Below are 24,178 nucleotides of genomic sequence, written 5' to 3'. Positions count from 1 at the left end.
TTGTGACCTTTCAGGATCAGAACAAAGGCATATTGAAGGCTGGTAGCCTTAGTCATATCGGCAGTTGAAGTTGAGCATGCCCTGTTTTCATCTTCTTTAGACAAGCCCAGAGTGCCAGGTGTGATTCTCTGGTTCTCTGCCCAGGTTTGCAGATTGTAAGTGGCACCAGTCACATCCACTCCTGGCTAAAAAGAGCATGCTGGTCTTGAGAAGATTGTACACTTTGGGCCACATAATCTGAGTCAGAAGAGGTAATAGTGGGAAAAAGGCTACGAAAAAGGGAGAGTTCAAGGTACTATTTGAAGGATAAGATAAAATGTCATCAGAATCAAAAGAAAAGTCTTTCTTATATTAACCCAGACAAAGAATAAAGTTGTTAATTTTTTGTATGAAGTGCGTATTTTTATAATGATTGATTTCAAGAATATTCTTTGCCCTACAGGTTTTCTACTGGTAGCCCTTAACAGTGGAAACTGTACTATTTAACTGATCTCATAATTTCTTGAAATACTATCACTTCCTTAAAGAAAACTGAAGTTTCGTAGAATATTTCATCACTACCAATGTTGACATTAAAAATATTTCACCAATTCTTCCTAAAATGAGTATTTGTTAATTCAGAAATATTGCTCCTCTTTTAAGTTTTCTTGGCAATTAGGAAGAATAAAAGCACTAATAAATGATGAAGTACTATGCTGGTAGCTATTATAGAAAAAATGCTTCAAAACTGAATAAACACAAAAGTGAGACTTTTACTCTTTGGGAAAGAGTATCATGATGTTTGCATTTTGAAAACAAATTCTGCAAATAAGCTTGTCAAAATATATTCTTTAAGTACTAAAGAATGTATGATTATGGAAAAAATAGTTACCTCTTCAACTTGAGAGAAGGAAAATTGTTGGAACAGTGTAGGCAATGCCTATCCAATAATAAAAAAGGTTTCTCTGACCACAATTAATTCTCTAAACCTTCAAAAGCCTATCATTAATCATTAATTTTGAAATAAAACAGGAAATACCTGTACTAAGAGAACTTTTGAAAACAAGCAGAATAATTGGCAAGGAATATTTTGAGAGGCACTGACAATAATGTAATGCCTGGATTAGTCTTTCAAAAAACATGAAATTGTAGCTGGGAGGCACATGTAGCTAAGATTCAGCATTCCAGTGCTGAGCATTGTAACTCAGTTCTCTTGATATTCTGACACATGGAAGATGTTCCCAAAACTCAACTGCAGAGTTCCTATATGAGTTAAACTTCCACTGCTATAAAGGAGCTCACAGATATGACTGGCAGGAAGATATCGAAGGGCTTTTGTGTTGGGCCACTTTCAACAATGAACAAGGACACTTTTAAAAGATATTATCTATGTATGTTTGTGTGGGTATGTCTATATGCGTGAGGACATACATGCATGAATTCATTTCTAGCTGGTTTCATTCAAAATGGACTGACAGATGGTTATATTTAGTTGTCTATTAAATCTATTTCATTTTTCAATTGTAATTCTTTGAGCTGTATCTAGAAGTATGCAGTATTATCACTATATTATCCATCTAAAATGTTTGCACCTTTCCAGAAATGGACCTTGGATTTTCTCACCTCTTTGTCTTTACTCAAGCTGTGCTCTCTACTTAGAATACTTTCCTTTTGTACTTCTTTCTCTCAAGGTTAATTCAAGGGGTAAACCTTCTCCTGAATTCCGGATTTGATCTCCTTCATTTTCTTTTTACTTTACTTTGAATTAAGCTTATTCATTAGTACATTTGCCTCCTTTCTTCCCCTTCCTCCACCCCCAAAAACTAATCAGTAAATTTTTTTGAAGGACAATATTTTATTTTCCCCTTATTACAAAAAAGTAATTGAGAGTAATTTGGAAACCAATACTAACCTCTACTAGGGACGTTACCAATCAGAGAAGGCCAACAAACCTCTACGAGGGACTTTAAGACCGCTGTTCCCCTTTAGCCAATAAAATATTTTCTTGGTCTTTCTTCTGAATGCACCTTTTAAAGTTTCCCTGTGAGTTCCTTCAGTGGGGCACTGAACCCCTTTGTAGTCAGATGCTGCCAGATCACCATCTGCTCAAATAAACTCTTTAAATCTTAAAGTATCTATCTTTTTTTTTTTTTTTGTAGAGACAGAGTTTCACTTTATTGCCCTTGGTAGAGGGCCATGGCATCACACAGCTCACAGCAACCTCCAACTCCTGGGCTTAGGCGATTCTCCTGCCTCAGCCTCCCGAGTAGCTGGGACTACAGGTACCCACCACAACACCCGGCTATTTTTTTGTTGCAGTTTGTCCGGGGCTGGGTTTGAACCCGCCACCCTCGGTATATGGGGCCAGCGCCCTGCTCACTGAGCCACAGGTGCCGCCCAAAGTATCTATCTTTTAACAACCTATGTAACACTGATTAGTACAGTGGCTTTGCCTAGAGTGGGTGCTCAAGAAACATTTGATGAGTTAGAATAGATTGTTCTGAATTGAATTGCTGAGACTTTCATGTTCACTGAAATAAGAGAATTCACTTTTTATGGTTTGTTGGGTTGTCTTTATTCAGACACTATTCTTTTTTTTTTTTTTTGTAGAGACAGTCTCACTGTACTGCCCTCGGGTAGAGTGCCGTGGCGTCACACGGCTCACAGCAACCTCTAACTCTTGGGCTTACGCGATTCTCCTGCCTCAGCCTCCCGACAGACACTATTCTTTAAAACAGCATTCAATATAAATTATAAGGATTTGATTTTTCTCTCCTTTTTTCCATATGAATTACTTTCCTCCCTTCCTTTTTCCCTTCCTTCCTTTCTTCATTACTTCTTCTAACATAAATTTAATGCCTCTTATTTGGCAGTTATAAAACACAAAAAGATTTCTGAGTATTCTCCATATCCACGCCAACATCTCTGGTTTTGGGATTTTGTTATGTGGGCTAATCTTACTGGAGTTAGGTGATATCTCAAGAATGGAAGAAAAAGTATCCAATGCACTCAGTCCTACTATGAAGCTAATATATAGCTTTCACATGAAGGCTATAACCCAACTATAGCACAAGACTATGAGGAAAGGGCCAAGGAAGGGGAAGGGAGTGGGGGGGTTAGGGTGGAGGGAGGATAATGGGTGGGGCCACACCTATGGTGCATCTTAGAATGGGTACAGGCGAAACTTACTAAATGCAGAATACAAATGTCTTCATACAATAACTAAGAAAATGCTGGGATTACACCTATAGTGCATCTTACAAGGGTACATGTGAAACTTAGTAAATGTAGAATATAAATGTCTTAACATAATAACTAAGAAAATGCCAGGAAGGCTATGTTAACCAGTGTGATGAAAATATGTCAAATGGTCTATAAAATCAGTGTATGGTGCCCCATGATCGCATTCATGTACACAGCTATGATTTAATAATAATAAATAAATAAATAAATCCTGAAAAAAAAAGAAAAGAAAATGCCATGAAGGATATGTTAAACAGTTCGATGAAAATATTTCAGATTGTGTATGAAACCAGTACATTGTACCCCTTGACTGCACTAATGTACACAGCTATGATTTAATAATAATAAAAAAAGACACAAAAAGAAATGAGAAATCTGTATTTAGATTTAGAAATTAATAATCTGACAAATATGACATTCAGAATATAAGAAATTATATTCTGAGTGAAGGCAAAGACTTATTTGATACATTTACCTTAACAAAAAAGATATTTAAAAACTTTATCAAAGATGTCTTAAGTGGTCAAAATTTAAAATTCCTCCCAAGTCTTTCTTCTACCAGAAAATGAAACCTTTCATAATATGACAGTAGCTTAATCCCAAATTATAAATTTTAGAAAACAGATTGGGAGAGAAGGCAGGGCATTTTGTATTATCTTCATACACTCGCCACCACCCAACTACCTCAGTTTTTAGCTTTCCTTTAAACAAGAGATCAAGTCTCGCTCCGTCAGCCAGGCTAGAGTATAGTGGCATGATCACAGTATATGCAGCCTCCAACTCTTGGGTTCAAGCCACCCTCCAGCTTTGGCCTCTCAAAGTGCTGGGATTACAGGTGTAAGCCACCATGCCTTGCCTCCTATCTCTAGCATTTAAAAGGCAAATTGCTTAGGGTGGTGCCTGTAGCTCCGTAGGTAGGACACCAGCCACATACATCTAGGTTGGTGGGTTCAAACCCAGCCCGGGCCAGCTAGGACAACAATGACAACTGCAACAAAAAAATAGCTGGATATTGTGGCAGGCACCTGTAATCCTCGCTGCTTTGGAGGCTTAGGCAAGAGCATTGCTTGAACCCAAGAGTTTGATGTTGCCATGAGCTGTGACGCCACAGCACTCTACCTAGGGCGACAGCTTGAGACTCTGTGTCAAATAAATAAATAAATGGCAAATTGTTTAACACTGTAACCTACCTCAAGTGATTCATTCTCTATTATTTATTGAGCAACTACAACAAGCTAGGTAATATTCTAGGTACTAAGTTTAATTTTAAAAAAGAATACATTTCAGCCCAAAATTAATATAACTAGTTTTACCTTAGAAGGAAGCAGGCTGAATTAAAGACATCAAGGAAATAAGGTTGCCAGATAAAATACATGATGTCCAGCTAAATATAAACTTCAGATAAACAACAAATAACAGTTTATTACATGTATGTTTCATGCAATATCTGGGTTATACTTATATAAATAATGTATTTATTGTCTAGCTGGAATTCAAATTTAATTGAACATTCTGTGTGTTTTTAAAGACTATTTTTTAACAGTAGTTTTAGGTACACAGAAAAGTTAAAAGGAAGGTACAGAGATTTCCCACATACCCCTGCCTGTATATACATATAGCCTTCCCCATTATCAACACTCCCACCAGAGTGGTTCATCTGTTACAGCTGATGAACCTACATGAACCATCCATAGTTTACATTGAGGGTTCGCTCTTGGTGTTACACATTATGGACAAAGGTATAGTGACATACACCCTTCATTATAGAATCATATGTGGTATTTTCATTACCCTAAAAAATTCTCTAACCATCTTCCCCCTTTCCCCCAACATGCATTATTATTAATATTTGCTAACTCTGGCAACCCTAGTGGGAAAAAGACTGGTTACACTGCCTCCTTCCTTTGCAGAAGCTTGTCTGGTTGGGACTAAACCATGAGACCCAGAGCAGACAGCTCAAGGTGGCAGACTGGCTTGGGGTACACATAACTGCATAGGGAGGGCAGAGGATTAAGCAGGGAGAGCTGTAAGGAGCTGACTACATCATGTAATAAAGTTGTAAATTGTTAGAATGGGCTTGGAATGGGGGCAGACACTGAGAAAGAAAAGCACAAAAAGAAATTGAGCATCACTGTAAGAGGCTAAAACTCAGGCAGAAAAGCTCAGTATTGGTTTTTCCATACATTAGTGATAACTATTCTCCTTCATCTTCACAAATCTTTAACAAAGTCTGCTGCAAATATACATTTGCATGTATGTAAACAAAGGAACAGAAAATATTTTATATGTGTACAATAACGCTTGCTTCAATCTTAGGACTTTAACTAGTTCTTCAAGGTCCCAGCCAAATAGCTTTACTATGGACACAGGGCCATCCCAAGTATTTGCAGTAAACACCAGGAGAAGACAGCTCTTCCTTTCCTAGAAGCTAGTAAAGTTCTGCCAAACACATGCTTGTGGCTCTCACTTCAGAAGCATATAAACATCATTTTCTACTTTCTGCCCAGGAGCTGAAGCCAGAGTCTAGTGTTTCAATGGCATTATCAGATAAAAAGTTCCTAAATAACATCACCAGAAGGTCAGCCATATATGCCTGGCCTTTTTTGATCAGGGATCTAAGCCTCCTGGAGTTTCTGTATACCCTCTGGGTCTCTGGGATTCTGTATGCCTGCTGGCTCTCAGAGGTTTCAGGTCCCATCTGCCTGGTTTCTGCCTCTCCTCCAGCCAGACTCAGTTGAAGAGCCTTAGTTGTGCTGCTAAAGTACAATGAGAACGCTCCCTCTGTTCCAGCTGTAAGTCTGAAGGCTGGCCTTAACGCTTTTCCTTTCAGTTTGGAACCCTCCTTCCAAAATCTGGACTCTAAAATGTACTCTCTGAGATAACCTCTTCTGTTCTCCCCCCACCTACACCCTAGCAACTCCCTTCCCCTGTTAGCTCATGTCCTCTCTCACCCTTAGCTCACAGCGTAACTTTTCAACATTTAACTTGTCTCCTGGAACCTGAACATAGACAATCTGGCTCTCTCCTCATTCCATATTTCATTTTTGGTCTTGGAGCTAATAACAATGTGCCTTAGACAAAGTGTCAGAATTGTTCCCTTGCGCCTCCACCAGGGAGTGGATAGAAGAAAAACATCACACACGAGTCACATTAGCTGCTATGACAGACAAACTTGTCAACTTTAGTGGCTGCATGCAATAAAAATGTGTGTCTTGCTCATAACAGAAGGGGGACTGTTGGCTTTTTTCTGCTATATGGTAACTCCAAGACAAGAGTCCTTCTATCCTGTGGCTCTGCCATTTTTTAGGGCTTCAGATTCTCCTGAATTGAGCCGGCAGATAAAGAAAGAGAGGGCAGAGAACATAATATATGCCCACTTTTTAAAATTATTGGGTGGAATCACATTTTCACCTAGGGCAAAGGGCTGGGAAATGTGCTCACTGGTCTGGAAGCCACTATTCACTAACAACTGCACACCATGGAAGTGGGTTACACAAATCTTTGCTAGACAATAAGCTGTCTCTGCCAGAGGCAGTAATCTTCAATTGTCTCAGTCAAAAACACAGCTTCCACCCTAAAAAGAAATAATAATGTATAAAAGTATTAAGATCTCAAGTATGCTGAATAAATTAATGAATAACAGGCTTATGGAAAAGAAATGGATTCTTCAAAGTGAGTTGACAAGTCTCTGAGTAATTTATATATCTATGGTGCCCCTTCCTCTGTGTATACCATAACAGTACGTAACTGGTTTCTCAATCTCCTGTAGCTAAACAAAAATAATCGAGAGATAAACATGTGTAATGGGTTTTTTATTGCCTATAAGCTAAACACACCTGGTTGAAATATAGTAGATGAGATTTCAGAGAACCTTCTCATTTTTGTTATTTCATATAGAAAAAAAGCATAGAGTTTTACAAACTAAGAATACTTGCTAACAAAATTTATTCATTTAACAAATATTGTTTGAGGGGAAGGGGTGGGAGTTATAGTAGGGGATAGTAAGGGGACCACACCTATGGAGCACATTGCAAGTACAAGTTGGATCTATCATGTGTAGAACACAAATGTCCTAATGGTATAATTGGGTAAATGAGGTGAAAGCTATGTTGATTAGTATGATGTAAGCACTCCAATTTGTACAAATAATCAACACATTGAAAACGGCATAAATCTATTTATGATCTATGTACAAAAGACTTAATATATACAAAAAAATAAAATGAAAAAAACAAAAAACAAATATTGTTTGAATGCTTACTATGTCTGGGTCATGGTCCTAAGCATGAGAGCTATGAGAGTAATAAGCAGGGTCCCTACTCTCAAGTAGCTTACAGGCCAGTGAAATAAAAAGTGCATGTCAAAGTGGTTTCATTTTTTTTGTAGAGACAGAGTCTCACTTTACTGCCCTCAGTAGAGTGCCATGGCGTCACACGGCTCACAGCAACCTCTAACTCTTGGGCTTACGCGATTCTCTTGCCTCAGCCTCCCGAGCAGCTGGGACTACAGGCGCCCGCCACAACGCCCGGCTATTTTTTTATTGCAGTTCTGCCGGGGCTGGGTTTGAACCCACCACCCTTGGTATATGGGGCCGGCACCCTACTCACTGAGCCACAGGTGCTGCCCAGTGGTTCCATTTTTAATATTAGACAGTTCTTAGTTTGTCCTTTGAGAAGAGAGGACTAGATGTCAAGATTTGCTGTGGACGGGCGGCGCCTGTGGCTCAGCGGGTACGGCGCCGGCCCCATATGCCGAGGGTGGCGGGTTCAAACCCAGCCCTGGCCAAACTGCAACAAAAAAATAGCCGGGCGTTGTGGCAGGCGCCTGTAGTCCCAGCTACTTGGGAGGCTGAGTCAAGAGAATCGCCTAAGCCCAAGGATTTGGAGGTTGCTGTGAGCTGTGTGACGCCACGGCACTCTACCGAGGGCGATAAGGTGAGACTCTGTCTCTACAAAAAAAAAAAAAGGAAAAGAAGAGAAGAAAAAAAAGATTTGCTGTGGACTATTTACAGGAAAAAAAAAAAAAAAACCCTCAGCCAATGCCATATAGATTTTTTGTATTGCTTGAGGGTAGAATCTATGTCTTTGATGATCAGTATTGGTCATATGGTTATGGGACAGATAGCTGCCTACATGATGCACTTTGTGAGCTTATACAAGGCCCTTGATGACAAAGCGTTTCCCATTACTAGCTTGAGAGCTAGCACATGGGGCAGGTATTGGGCATTATCATCTTAGCAGTATGAGTCAAACTTTAGAAGAAAGGATGAAGAGAATGGATAAGAGGACTAAACACTGAAATAGAGAGATAGAAGGATACTGTTCTGGGCCAGCCCTGCAACCAGAAGTTAACCTGGACTAATCAAGCCTGAATCAGAAGAGAGGAAAAATTACTACTTTTAAGAGTCATGGCTATTGTAAAACTCTGTTGCTCATAGAATGCATCCAATTCACAGGCATGTTGGGGGGGGGGAACCTTAACTATCTTAAGAATGCATTTTGACTCTTTCTCCAAGGTTTTGAAGTTTTGCTATTGATTTTAACAAGAATTTTATACGATTCGGGATAGAAAATTGGCATGAGGGTCCATTAGAATGGCAATGTGCAGGCTTTCCCCAGATTGCCAACTACGTAATGTACTTTTTCTTACTACAGGAACCCACACATTGTTCAGTTTTCTTCGGTTGAGCTCAGATCTTATCAGGATCCTTGTCATGAAGGTCCACTAATGAGAAATAATCACCCTATTCTTTCATTTGCCCTTGTTGATCTCTGTTATAGCATTTACTGTATTTTATGGTGGATTATTATTTGTGTTATCCTTATTTCTCTTACTAGATGAAAAACTGTTGGCAGGAAATGTGAGGATTAAAGACCTACTCTGGATTTAGATAGATGTGGAAGAGCCCTACCAAAGCTCCTTAACTGTGTGACCTCAAACCAATAATCAACTGCTCTCACCCTCAATGTGTTCTTCTGAGAATGGATATTATAATAAAGGTAAAATATTGATAGGATGGTACTCGACATACAACAATCAATGGAAGTTAACTAGTTTTATTAGACACTTTTCCTTTCTAATTTAATAATTTCAACCTCAGGAAGCCAGTGTTGGTAAGCCATTTTCCTGAGGAGGGCTCCACATTACAGAGGTTACCTAACTTTCTCAAGGTTATGCAGCTGGTTGATAGAAGAACCTGAATTTCAACACAGATTGTATTCTTTCCAGGACAATAGGAAGCTAGTATTGATCCATAGCTAACTTGTACTGTGACATTTTATTAAGTCCTTTTCTGTATCTTGTTTTCTCCCAGTGAAACAAATAGGCTCTTGTAGGTAAGGATCTTGGCTCAAGCATCCCTGTGTTTATCACAGGAATAGTATTTCCTGAACATTTGATGCTTTGAGACCTGAAAATTGAGAAAAGATACTGTCTTTAATTCTGAGCAATGATTTGTTTATATAAGGACAATTTTACTTTTTAATTTCAGATTAATATGAGGGTATAAAAAAATCCATTTACAGTGTTTGCATTTGCTAGCTAAAGTCCCTGCTGTAGTTATGTCCTATACTCAGGAGGTGTGCCCACTAGGTGCGAGCCCACCAACCCCTCTCCTGCTTCCCTTCTCCCCACCTCACTTCTTGCCCCCTACCCCCACTTGAATTAAATGGCATTTTTCTCTTGTGTGGGCATGTATTGGTTGGTCTACTGGGTTCATAACAGTATTGAGTACATTGGAAACTTGATTTTCCATTCTTGTGATACTTACTAAAGAGAATGTTCCCCAACTCTATGCAGGTTAATACAAAAAATAAAATCTCCACATGTTTATGGCTGAATAGTATTCCATGGTATACATTACCACATCCATTCATGGCTTGACAGGCACTTAGGTTCTTTCCACATCTTAATAATTGTAAATTGAGTGGGGATAAATAATCTAGTGCAAATGTATAAGGACAATTTTAAAGTTTTTTCATATAAAAATGTTTCACTGATGGAATGCCTGCACCCTCTTCTTCAAAGCTTCTTTCCAGCCCCAATCAGTTAGGTCTTAGCTTCCTATCTTGATTTTTCTCCAGAATCAGGATTATGTACCCCAATATTAACAGAAGCAGGGGTAAAGTATACATTAAAGTGACTTATGTTCTGTATTTTACAATTCTGTGATATTTTCACTTGGAAATCCAGAGCATATTTACTCTTCAATGTTAAAGAATGTTTACCAATTAAAAGATTAAAAAAACATATTCTCTAGAGAGAAAGGCAGCTCTCAGCTCCCAACAGTACCTCTCATATCTTAATACTTAAAATGGAAGAAATGTAAAAGGACCCAGGGAGACAGACAGCTTTCATAATTCAGAATTTCTTCACTTACCCACTCCAGCTTTTCTTTGCTTTGGTGGCTCTCTCTTTCCAGTTATTCTTTAAGTTACGTGTCTTGCATCTCTCCTTGAGATCAAAAGAGAGACTGTGTGTGGGTATAACATCTTTAAGTCAGGGTGGATTTGGGGTGGGAGGGCAAGGTTGTGAGGCAAAGGGAGAGATTCAAAACTGGTCTATGGAAATCTGGCTTGGAAAGGTTCAGTTACCGGCCAGCATCACAGTTTGTGCGTGGAAGCACCAGAACCAGAATGTGTGTGTGTGAGGGGGGGATGGGGGGAGGTGCTTTTTTGTTTGTTTGTTTTTTTACTGCAAGTCTGAGGTTTTGACACAGCTAGCCTGGAGGATTTTATGGTTCAAGTCATTCCAATTTTGTACATGAAAGTTGCTGATACAGGTTTTCTGAGGACATACTTTACCTGCCAGCTGAACAGAAGGTTCTTTGATTCCTCAGAGAACTTGCATCCTTTAGGTAACCAGTTTAGAACAAATGAATTCGTTTCTTGTTAATGCTGTTTTGCTCTACATGCCAGTCACACCATACCTGAAAACTGAGTTTTTCTCTAATGGGTGGGTTGGCTGAGGCTGCACCTCTCAGGTGAAGGAAAACCACACGGAGTACTTGACCTGACTTCTCCACCTCCAGCTGTGCTCTCTGGGATCACTCCTCCTCGCATCATCTTGCAGTAAAACAGCAGATAACCTGAATGTGGATGCCTCACTCTAGTCTCTGCTCCAATAGTGACTCCTTGAACTACATAGACCTGTCCAAAATCTTGTTCCTGGTTTCCCTGACATTCTGTGGATAAAAAATTAAAAAGAAAAGAGGCAATACATCTGAAAACCTCTTGGAATAAATACATATATACATAGTTTGCAGTTCAGCTTGGTGTATTTTTAGCATCAGTGTATACTCCGTTGGTCAAGCACATTAGTGTTCCATTACTGGAATAATATTGGTGACATGCCAAGTGTCTTCCGATTCGATATCAAAGTGGGAATGATAGCCAACTTGCAAGAGTGAACTAGCATCTGTGGAGCTCCTTATCACTGAGATAACTGATTTTATATTGATATTTTCCAATTTCCTCATTTGCTTTTGCTTTCCTTCCTGAAGAGCATGTTTACTGTTATTTTGGATCAGTTTTTGTGATCCTGGTATTAAGTGAGACAGCTTTGTAAACAAGTTGCAAGCCATTATTAGTTTATCAGTAGAATGATGTCAGGTCCATTGCCAAGATTCATTGATCTGTTTATTATGACCCTAGCCAATACAATATTAGTGGCAATTTTAAAAACCGTCTTAGGGTTTCACTTACAGAAGTCCACTGGTTCATTTATTAACCCGCATTTGAAGACTAACTTGCTGTATAATCTTGCCAGCATTATTATGACAGTTGTTATAATCCACCGCAGCCAGGGACCAATATCCCAATTACATGTTCTATTGTTTCACTTGTGATATGAGAGCAATACAAATTGTTGACGATAATTATGTTGATTTTCAGCCGTTTGCAAATTAGTAAATTAGTGCATTTAGAAATATAAATATGGGGCGGCGCCTATGGCTCAATCGGTAAGGCTCCGGCCCCATATACCGAGGGTGGCGGGATCCTGTAGTCCCAGCTACTCGGGAGGCTGAGGCAAGAGAATTGCTTAAGCCCAGGAGTTGGAGGTTGCTGTGAGCTGTGATGCCACGGCACTTTACCGAGGGCCATAAAGTGAGACTCTGTCTCTACCAAAAAAAAAAAAAAAAAAGAAATATAAATATGCCCAAAAGATAATATGTATGTTGGGGCTAGTTAACAAGTATTTATTGAGTGCCTATGGTATGTGTTGTAGACTATAATAGGCACAGTGGTAGGGACGTCAGAGATGGTATAAAACAAACAAGGAACATATCTTAGCAGACAATTTGTGCTAAATAAAAATGAAAGTACCTTACTAATTGAGTTACTATTTTCTGGCAACAAATAACCCTGAAACAATGGCATAAAAGAATTTATTATTTCCAACAATTCTATGGGTTGGCTGAGCTGTTTATCAGCTGGTTTCTCCTGGGCTCAGAGGATGTCCAGCTTGAAAGACACGGGATGGGAAGGGCTTCACTCACATGAATGGCAGTAAGTTCTGGCTGTGGGCTGAGCATTTGCTTCTCTTTGAGGTGGCCTCTCATCCCCTCTTAGGGCAGACCAACTTCCTTACATGTTCTCAGGGCAATGCTCCAAGAGGATGAAAGCGGAAGCTGCAAGGCCTGTTGAGATCTAGCCTCGCCTCGGGAATTGCATAACATCATGTCTGCCACATTTTACTGATCAAAGCAAAACATAAGGCCAACCCAGGTTCACAGGGTGGGGAAACAGACTGCACCTCTGATGACAGGAGCAGCAAACTCACATTTAAAAAGTGAACACATACCAGGATGGGAATGTCGGCACCAAAATATGGCACCTTTACCTCCTGAACTAAAGAAGCCGCATCAAGGGCTCTCTGACGCCTCATCATCTCCCATCCTCTGTCTCTCCCAAAGTACAGGATAAGGATGTACTCGAAGTTCCCTGATCTATTTAGAAATGAGACCCACCAAAAAGAGACATAAATGACTTTGATCCTCCCCCTGACATTTTATTAACCAGAGAAGATTAAAACTCATATTACAGGCTCAGCACCCGTAGCTCAGCGGCTAGGAGCTGGCAGGTTCGCATCCAGGCCCAGCCTGCCAAACAACAATGACAACTACAACAAAAAAAATAGCCGGGTGCTGTGGCAGGCACCTGTAGTCTCAGCTACTTGGGAGGCTGAGACAAGAGAATCGCCTAAGCCCAAGAGTTTGAGGTTGCTGTGAGCTGTGACACCACAGCACTCTACCGAGGGCAACATAGTAAGACTCTGTCTCAAAAAAAAAAATTTACAGAGGAAACTACTTAAAATTAACACCACATTTAAAACCCTGATGAATCTTGTCCCAGACTATTGTTTATTCTTAGGTACCATTCAGTTTCCAAAAGGAATTATTTACTAATCATCATCTAAGCATTGAGACCATTTGTTCCCCCTAAAAATCATTTGCTACCCCTCGAAATACGCATTCTTCCCACCTCCCCTTTTCCTATGTAGATGAGTATATAAGCATCCAGACTTCATTGGGTTATTGGGTAATTATTCTCCTGTGATTCCTCTATTCTTATGTACATTAAATATATTTATATGTCTTTTTCTACTATTAATCTAACTATTGTCAGTTTATTTCTAGGGAACTTTCAGAGGGCTGAAGGGAAGTGGTCCTCACAGGTGGAATTTGTGACAAGTTTTGCAAACTACCACGCTTCCTATGTAAAAATTATTTCTTCACAAGAGTTGTTTTTGCACTTCTATTCTATTGCTGTAGATGATAAATATTGGATCAAAACAAAGCTCTCCTCATACCTTAGGTTTATACAGGTTCCTTTCCCTATTTTAGGAATTTATCAATTTTAGATATTTATCAATTTTAGGAATTTATCAATTTTAGATATTTATCAATTTTAGATATTTAAGTGTTAAAAGACTTGTATCCAGGATTTTACTGTTCAAGTATCTGGCCTAGTATTCAGAAAATAGTGGGCTACCACTTATGCTTTAAAAATTGCCAGAGGGAGATAATTGTAGAGCCCTGAAAACAAAGAAGAACTAATTAACTTTGTGTTTCCCAATGTTAAAGTCTATTTATCTTCAGTTGCTTTTAATTTTTGAGTCTGAAGGCATTGTCTTCTTTAAACTTTTAAAGAATATATTTTAATAAAAACAATAGGTTCTAGAGTAACATTTTATTCTAGAAAATAAGTTATTAATTGTATGGCAAACTCAGATGTGCTCTGTATGTGGAATATATTTACTTATATTATTTTCTGTTATTGAATGCTGTGTACACATTAAAACACTGGGATTTGACTCCCAGATCCTCTGGAAATGTCTCTTCATAATTATGTTGACTTTGCAATTTGTTTATTTAAATTATTTTCAGAATAAGTTATTTTATTTTCATGATTCAAAACTCAAAAGATACAAAAGGTTGTATCCCATCAAAAGTCTCACTCTCAGTGCTGGGAAAACTGGATAGCCACATACAGAAAAATGAAACAGGACCCCTACGTCTTACCACTCAAAAATATTAATTCAAGATAGATAAAAGACTTAAATTTAAGACATGAAACTGTAAGAATTCTAGAAGAGGCTCAGTGCCTGTGGTTCGGTGGCTAGGGCGCCAGCCACATACACTGGAGCTGGAGGGTTTAAATCCAGCCCGGACATGCCAAACAACAATGACAACTACAACCAAAAAAATAGCTGGGTGTTGTGGCGGGCACCTGTAGTCTCAGCTACTTGGGAGGCTGAGGCAAGAGAATCACTTAAGCCCAAGAGTTGGAGGTTGCCGAGAGCTGTAATGCCATGGCACTCTACCAAGGGTGACATACTGAGACTCTGTCCAAAAAAAAAAAAAAAGAAGAATTCTAGAAGAAAAGAAGAAAAACTCTTCTAGATGTAGGCCTAAGAAAAGAATTTATGACTAAGACCCCAGTGGCAATCATGGCAACAATAAAAATAAGTAAATGGGATTTGATTAAACTAAAAAGCTTCTGTACAGATAAGGAAACAATCAACAGAACAAATAGACAACATACAAAATGGGCGAAAATATTCACAAGTTATCCATCTGATAAAGGGCTAATATCTAGACTCCACAAAGAAATCAAGCAAATCACAAGGAAGCAAAGAAACAACCCTGTTTAAAAGTGGGCAAAAGATACTTTTTGAAGAGACATTTCTCAAAAGAAGAAAGACAAATGGTCAAAAAACATATCAAAAATGCTCAATATCACTAATCATCAAGGAAATGCAAATTTAAACCACAATGAGATATCACCTTATCCCTGTTAGAATGGCTTGTCCAAAAACAATGGATGTTGTCATGGTTGCAGAGAGAAAAGAACATATACATGCTTTGGTGGGAATGCAAACTTGTTCAACCACTATGAAAAGCAGTATAGAGATTCCACAAAGAACTAAAAGTAGACCTACCATTTGATCCAGGAATCCCACTTTGGGGTATCTACTCAAAGGAAAAGAAGACTTTTCATCAAAAAGATACCTGCGCTTGAATGTTTATTGTAGCACAATTCACAACTGAAAAAATGTGGAATCAACCCAAGTGTCCATCAATTCATGAGTGGATTAACAAAATGGTATATGTATATCATGGAGTACTACTTAGGTATGAAAAAGATAAGTTAACACCTTTTACAACAATCTGTATGGAAATGGAGACCATTCTCATAATGAAGTATCTCAAGAATGGAAAAACAAACACCACATGTATTTCCTATTAAATTGGAACTAATTGACAAGAACACGTGTGTACAGTGGGAAGTAAAACTCAGTGGAAATCGAGTGGGGTTGGAGGAGGAAAGGAAGGGAAGGGCAAAAACCTATCTAATGGGTACAGTGAACACTATTCAGTTGATGGGCACACCTACAGCTGGGACTCAAGCATTTCAAAAGTGATCCATATAACAAAACATTTGTATCCCCTTAATATTTTGAAATTTTAAAAAGGGCCAAAAAATGTACAAAAACCAAAGTTTACCATTAAAAAAAACCTTACTCTCACTCATTCCTCCCTCTCTGACAGTTAGTGTTATCAGTTTCCTGTGCGTTCTTATAGAGATATTTTATCCACACACATGCAAATACATAGAGATATTTCTTGTTTACACAAAAGGTAATATGCTATATATGGTGTTCTTTACCTTGCTTTTTTCCCTTGCTATATCTCACTCCATTTCAGTATTTTGATTTTTAAGAGCTACATAGTATTCCATGTACCATAATTTATTTAACCAGTTCCCTATTGAATGGACACTTAGGTTGTTTCTTATCTTTTGCTATTTTAAACAAAGCCACAGTAGATTGCTGTCACTTTCTTCAAAGTATACCTAGAATTTCATAGAAGTTCAAAGTACATATGCATTTGTAATTTTTGATGAATATCACCACATTATCTTCTCTAGTAGCAGAACCAGTTTACACTTCTACCAACAATGCATGAAAGTGCCTGCTCCTAACACCTTTGGGCAGGTAGTATCAATGGGCTTTTACTCATTTTAGAAGTTGTTGTTACAAGTTGCTTTTCTATAATGCCTTAAATTAGAAAGAATACTTTGACATTATTCTGAGTTCCTACAACAGTGGCTTAGGTTTTATTATCATAATTTTCCAAGGATCATGCCACAAATAGGGAACAAAATCAGACATGGAACCCGAGTCTTTCACCTCTGAATCATAATTTTCAGCAGTCAAATGAAGCAGTTGTAATATTTCTGAGAAATTAACCTTCCCATGTACTAAGTTGCATGGTGCATAGTTTCACATTTTTAAATTATTAAGTACTATGGAACATAGCAGATCTAATCCTAGGCAAGATAGCAAAATCTGACGTTTCCTTGCATTTGCATGCATTCCACTCTGAAAAAAATCAAGAATACAAAGTGCTTCGCTATTTCTTTTTTCTTTTCTTTTCTTTTTTTTTTTTTTTTGCAGTTTTGGGACAGGGCTGGGTTTGAACCTGCCACCTCTGGCATATGGGACCGGTGCCCTACCCCTTTGAGCCACAGGCGCCACCCACTTCATTATTTCTTGATACTATATCTGAAAGTAACTATAAAGACAGTTTTCAACCCCTTAGCTCTCACCCTGTCTTTACTATATTACACTGCTTGGATTGCCTTTACAGATACCAAACTGGGTGGCTTAAATGAAAGTTATTTATTTCTCATAGTTTTGGAGATAGGGAAGTCCAAGATCAAGACACTGACAGATTTGGTTCTTGGCGAAGGACTTCTTGTTTATGACTGCCTTCTTTCTGTGTCCTCACATGGTAGAGAGAGAGTGGGAGCTTTGGGCATTCATGAATGCCTCCTATAAGGGCATTCATTAATCCTATGATGGGGGTCCCACTCTCATGACGTCCTCTAGTCCTAATTACTCCCAAAAGCCCCATCTCCAAATACCATGACATTGGAGGTTAGGACTTCACATAGGAATCTGGGGAGATGTAATTCAGTCCAAGGCAAACCCTATGATGAATGGGTAAGAATGCAGTTCCCAGGCTTAGCTTTAGATTGTGGATGGTGAAGCAACCCAGACTGGCCCCAGATTTGAATGGGAACCCAAAATTGACTCAACATAGGTCTCCTCTGTTGCCTTCTCTCATTTTTGATATTTTGTATATTCAACCACTGACCACCTGTCTTTGGCCAGGCACTGTTTTCTAGGTGCCAGGAAGAGCACTGAACAACATCAAAGTCCAACATGCACAGAGCTTACATTCTGCTGGGAAAAAATAAATGTCAAATTAACATTTAATGTCAGGGGTAGCAGGTGCTAAGAGGAACAAGCAGGCTGGGTGTCAGAGAAAATGTTACTTTAAAGAGCTTGCTTCACCAGCTACCTCTCCTTTTGTTTACAAGGTTCATAAGCCCTCTTTCGCTTGCTTTCTCTTGAACTCTCTCTACTCCATCACTTTCTAATGCATATGGTATTCTTTTTTTTTTTTTTTTGGCATTTTTGATATTTGAAAGAGCATTTAATATTGAGAAAGCCTCTATTATTTATTGAACTCTTACAATGTGTTATGCTCTGTGCTCAAATGTTTTCTTGGACTTGTTCATTAATCCTCACAACAACCCCATGAGGTAGACTTTATTATTGTTACTAATTTTCAGATGCAGAAACCCACTAGTGCACAACAAAGTTAAGTAAGCTCATTTGTCATTTGTCTATCTTTCTTGGAAAAATGTCTATTCAAATTTGTTCACTGACGAATTAATGTGAAATTATGTGAATTATGATCTGAATGTGTCTGAATTATGTGAATTATGATCTGATTTATGTGTTGAAATTTAAGGACCAATGTTATAATATTAAGAAGTAGGGCCTTTAAAGGTGATTAAATCATGACATCAGAGCACTCATAAATGGAATAGTGCCCTGATGAAAGGACTTGAAGAAGTGAGATCACTCTTTTCTGCTAATCCGCCAGATGAGGACACAGCCTTCTCCCTTTCTTTTACTTTGCCCTTCCTTCTCTCTGCTGTGTGAAGATGCAGCAAGGAGCCCCTCCCGAACACCAAATATTGGCACCTTGACTGGAGGCTGTGGACTTCCCAGCCTCCAGAACAATAAAAAATACATTTCTGTTCTTTGTAAAATACCCAGTCAGTGGTATTTTGTTGTAGTAGCACAGAGGGATTAAGACATTGTCCACAATTTAATGATTATTCTGGACCACAACCCACATCCTTGGGTATTTCTTTTTATATTTCCCCTCTAGAATTCATTCAAAGAGATGTATCACTTTATCATAACCTTTGGGTTAATAGAGGCACAGTTATAATTGCTATTCATAATAAGGAGAAATCCTGGTCAATCCTGATGTGCCATCTGGCCTAATTAAAAAAAAAAAGTCGACGCCTGTAGTCCCAGCTACTCGGGAGGCTGAGGCAAGAGAATCGCGGAAGCCCAAGAGTTAGAGGTTGCTGTGAGCTGTGTGACGCCACGGCACTCTACCCGAGGGCGGTACAGTGAGACTCTGTCTCTACAAAAAAAAAAAAAAGTTGGGTGGTGCCTGTGGCTCAAAGAAGTAGGGTACTGGCCCCATATGCCGGAGGTGGTGGGTTCAAACCCAGCCCCAGCCAAAAACTGCAAAACAAAACAAAACAAAACAAAAAAAGTCAATGATGGTAATTACAAATAATTTTAGAATTTATAGGTAATTTAAATAGTCTGATTCTTAAAATTGGCAGTTGATTAAGATTCTCATTGACCCTTCATTTCTAATTTTCCTCATTTCAATCTACTCTATACATTGCTGTCTGAATAATTTTTAACAGTGTAAATCTCATCATGTCACTCTCTGGCTCAGAAGCTTCGATAACTTCCCATTGCCAACCAAAGTAAATGCAATCTTCTATAATCCAAGATCTTTCCATATGCTGTGGTTTGTATGTGTCCCTCAAAAGTTTGTGTGTTGAAGACTTGGTTGCCATCTTGGTGGTGTTGAGAGGTGAGGGCTTTAGGAGGAGTTTGGGTCATAGAAGCTCTGCACTCAAGAGTAGATTAGAATTGTTATCACTTGAGTGGATTTGTTATCTTAGGAGTTAGGTCCCCTTTTTTTCTCTGACATAGTTACTTCCACCTTCTGCCCTTCAGCCATGGGATAACCTTCTCTAGGTGCTGGTATCATGTTCTTGGCTTTCCAAGCTCCAGAACTGTGAGCCAAATAAACTTCTTTTTATAAATTATCCAGTCTATTGTATCCTGATATAGCAGCATAAAATGTACTGACATCATCTTTTTTTTTTTTGACACAGACATCAGTGGAATTCACATTTTATAGTGTTACCCCAAATGCAAACATGTATTATGTACATAAGCAAATACACACTCAACAAGAAAACATATCTTTCACAAAAAGTTCACACTGTCACTATATGAAATGCATTCTGATATTCTGAAACACTTCTCCCCCAGAGGAAAAAAAGAAAAGAAAAAAAAAATGTGATGACTCACTAAATAGATGTGCAAACATGACTCTACAGCATGGCCAAATATGGCAAGTTTCTTCAGAGTTTGATAAAACCTACTCCAATGATAGTAAAACCTGGTTGCACATTAGAATCATTACGAGAACTGAAATCATTAAAAAAGAAAAAAGCCAACATAATCTCAATTTCCACCATCAAAAATCAAAAATTATCATTCATAAAGCCCAGAAAAGACCCCAGAAGACTGTGTTTTTTATTAAATCTCCCCAGTTAATTCTGTTGTGCAGCCAGATTTGGGAACAATTACTCTTACCATGTACTACTTGTCTTTCCCCTATCCCAACCAAATATTTCTTGCGTTGTGTATGTTCATTTTCCTCTACCTGTTGTCTATGCCCTCTGCCTTTCTCAGGCCTTTCTCAAATACCACTTCCTACTTAGTCTTCCAACCCAAAGAACAGTGTCCTCCCCTTGGGTTTACCAAGATATTTATCTGGGTTTTGTTGATGGCATTTCTCTCGCCCCAGCTCATTGTGCGCATCTTTCTCATACATGGTATGCAACCACATTATAATTATCCCTCATAAGGGAGAACAAGACCCACTTAAAGTTAGAATTTGAAAAATTTCCTTGAAATAGAAACTTCCATTCTGGGGAAGAGCTAGTAAAAAGAGAGTTTTAGTAACATCGGATTCTATTATTTATTCATTTTTTTTAAACAGAGTCTTACTCTGTTGCCCAGGCTAGAGTGCCATGGCCTTCCTCACAGCAACCTCAGACTCCTAAACTCAAGCAATTCTAATGCTCCAGTCTCAGCCTCCCAAGTAGCTGAGACTACAGGCACCTGCCACAGCCCTGGCTATTTTTTCTATTTTTAGAAGAGATGGGGGGTCTCACTCTTGCTCAGGTTGGGTTCAAACTCTCCTGAGCACAAGAGATCCTCCTACCTTTGCTTCTTAGAGTGCTAGGATTACAGGCGTGAGCCACCATGCCTGGCTGCATTCTGTTATATTTGAATGTGACATTATGGACATGAATGTTAAGACTTTCTATAGATGTAGGGGATATTCACGCAAGCTAGCCTTTGGTTAACTCTTTTCCAACATTCCTTTCATCACAGACCTCTAAAGGAAGAGATTGGCCAGACCTAAATGCCCATAATCAAAATAGGGTGGAATCAAAATTCTCCCCATCTTGTTTGATGTTAGTCTCCCTTAAAAGTTCCTAGTCTCTGTGACTGGGGGCTTCTAGGTCATGTCTGTGAACTTGAAGCAAATCAAACATCCCAAATATTTTATTTTCATCTGATTTGGCTGTGTGTGATCAGAGCACCAGCACATGTTATAGAATTATGTTTTCCATTTTGCATGGGTATAAATTAAAACACAGAGGGGATTTGATTAGCTCAAGATCCCAGAGTGACTAAAATGATGGGAATAAAGCCTTGCTCCCCAGATTCCTGGCCCAGTTCACTCTATACAAAACCACAGGTATGTTGCCTTCTTGCTGATGAGGCCACAGAGCATTCCTTGGAGGGGATACCCACTAGCTCTGGGAGGATGAAGGCACAGGGGGAAGCTTCAGAGAGCAACTCAGAGAATCAGAATAAGGGCCAATGACATCCTAGAAGTTTGAGTGAACATTTTTCAATAAGATTTAGAAAACATGTGGTTAGCAAATACATAACAGGGTTTAGGGATATTTATTTTAAATGTCAAGCCACTTTGCATTTATGGATAATATCTAGTCCTGTATGTTCATCTCTTACTCTGAGTACAATGTAAACAAAATGATAAGACAATATAAAGTTTTTTAAAAAGACAACCATCATTTAAACTCCTAGGAAATGCTAAAATTTAAAATGACACCAATGACAAAATGAAGGTGGTGCTAGTGGTGTCAAATTATATAACTGGGTATCAGAATTAGCAAAGAGTGGAAATTCTGGCCTCCCGGTATATCTCAGAAGAGGGAAAACCACTGGAGATTCCCCCTATATACCCAAGATCACAATGTCACCCCATTTGACAGTGGATACTCTACTTGGTCAATCTTTCTGACCTCATCTGAAATGAAAGGTATCTTGGGATCTTTCCTATTTTTTTTTTTTTTTTTTAGAGACAGAGTCTCACTTTGTCACCCTCAGTACAGAGCTATGGCATTACAGCTCACAGCAACCTCTAGCTCTTGGGCTTAGGCAATTCTCTTGTCTCAGCCTCGGGAGTAGCTGGGACCACAGGCTCCTGCCACAATGCCTGGCTATTTTTTTGTTGTTGTTGCATTTTGGCCTGTGCTGGCCACCCTGAGCCACAGGCACTGCCCTCTTTCCTCATTTTCATAGCATTTTGATTGAATATATATGTTCTCTCTGCCTGGCCTCTCCTTCCAACTTTAACCTATCCCACTCTTCCCTTTCCATCTGGGCACACGTATCACACTAAACTTTACATTCCTTTCATACCTCAGGGCCTTTGCAAGTATCATTTTTTGTGCCTAGGTTATTTTTTTGTTTTTCAAGACAGGGTCTTGCTTTGTTGCCCAGGCAGGAATGCAATGGTTAGATAATAGCTCACTTCTACCTTGAACTCTTGGGCTTAAGCTATCCTCTTGCCTCAGCCTCCACAATAGCTAGGACTAAATGCATGTGTCACCATGATACCAGCTAATATTTTTATTTTTTGTAGATACAGGGATTCACTATGTTGCCCAGGCTGCTCTGGAATTCCTGTCCTCAAGTTATCCTCTCGCTTTGGCCTCCCAGACTTGAACTATCATGCCTAGGTTCTATTTTATTTTTATTAAAACATTTATCATCGGGTGGCACCTGTGGCTCAATGGAGTAGGGCACTGGTACCATATGCTGGAGGTGGTGGGTTAAAGCCAAGCTCTGGCCAAAAAAACCCAAAAAAACAAAAACAAACAAACAAAAAAAAAATTATCATCATCTTAACTCTAATTTGTTAACTTTTTTATTGTCTATCTTCTCCACTAGATAGTAAGCTCAGGACAAATAGAGGCCTTGTCTACCCTAGTCAAGGGTTTACCCCCAGCATGTAAATTACTTGGCAATTATTAAGGGCTAAGTATGTGTGTTGTATAAATGAAACATCCATTAGTGATGTCACTGGAGGAAATTCCTCTGCAACTCCATGGATAGCTCTAAGAAATCACCTAATAATGATTTTTGGGATGACTTCAGCAAGTACATTAGGTAATATTTCCAAAGTATAGGCTGGCTTCCAGAAAACATTAGCCAGCCTTCACTGTTCACAAGAAGATGAATTCAGCTTCCTATTGGATAATCTTTTACTTACATGACGTAGTAAAGGATGAAGGGCAGGTGTCCTGGGTGTCAGGAAAAAGCTGTACCCTAGCCTGTTGTGCCTGCTTCTGGCAGCAGAAGAGCCCTGATGAAAAGCAGAGGAAATTACAGTCATCGGGCCTTGTGGTCACAAGGGCATGTGTTACATTTGCAAGGTCATCATGGAATAATTTATGGTATAGCTTGCACACATTTTCTGCTGAAAGGGAGATTTTTCTTTTTTTTTTTTTCCCTACCACATCCAACACATGGTTTGCCAAAGGAAGGGCACAAGATCAGCAGCACGGATGAGCTGGCTCAGTGTTTTTAGACAAGAACTTTAATAAACCAAGATTCCCTTCTGACTCCTCCAAAAAGGCCAATAGAATTTACTCATTACCAAGTGTGAACAGCAACCACACAAAGCCACCAGATCACTTTTGTCTGCCATACCAAAAGCCATTTCTCAAAAAAATTCCTAAATAGTAACACTGTCAATGCTTATTTTACTAAAATCTTTAGGGAAAAAAAGAGTGTTAACCTACTTCTTTATGAATAAACATAAACATTTATGTACAAATGGAGCACAAAGTATGTGGTGCATAAATAAGATACATATTTTGATGGTAGGAGAGAGGGGACTTGACTGTATATAAAGGGCATAGAACAAAGGAGATGAAAGAGATATGCA

General features: G+C 38.9%; 1 long non-coding RNA gene across 1 annotated transcript in view; it reads left to right on the top strand.

The window, feature by feature from the left end:
- The first annotated feature begins 7,813 nt into the window (after nucleotides 1-7,813).
- LOC128592258 (uncharacterized) overlaps nucleotides 7,814-24,178 on the top strand; it is a 102,328-nt gene continuing 85,963 nt past the window's right edge. Inside the window, exon 1 of the long non-coding RNA XR_008381821.1 lies at nucleotides 7,814-7,849. This is a non-coding gene — a long non-coding RNA (uncharacterized LOC128592258). The remainder of the gene's footprint in view (nucleotides 7,850-24,178) is intronic.

Source organism: Nycticebus coucang, chromosome 8 (genome assembly GCF_027406575.1).
Source record: "Nycticebus coucang isolate mNycCou1 chromosome 8, mNycCou1.pri, whole genome shotgun sequence".
In the NCBI taxonomy this organism is placed as follows: Eukaryota; Metazoa; Chordata; class Mammalia; order Primates; family Lorisidae; genus Nycticebus; species Nycticebus coucang.
The sequence above is the reverse complement of the archived record's forward strand: the minus strand, read 5'-3'. Positions and strand labels throughout refer to the sequence as shown.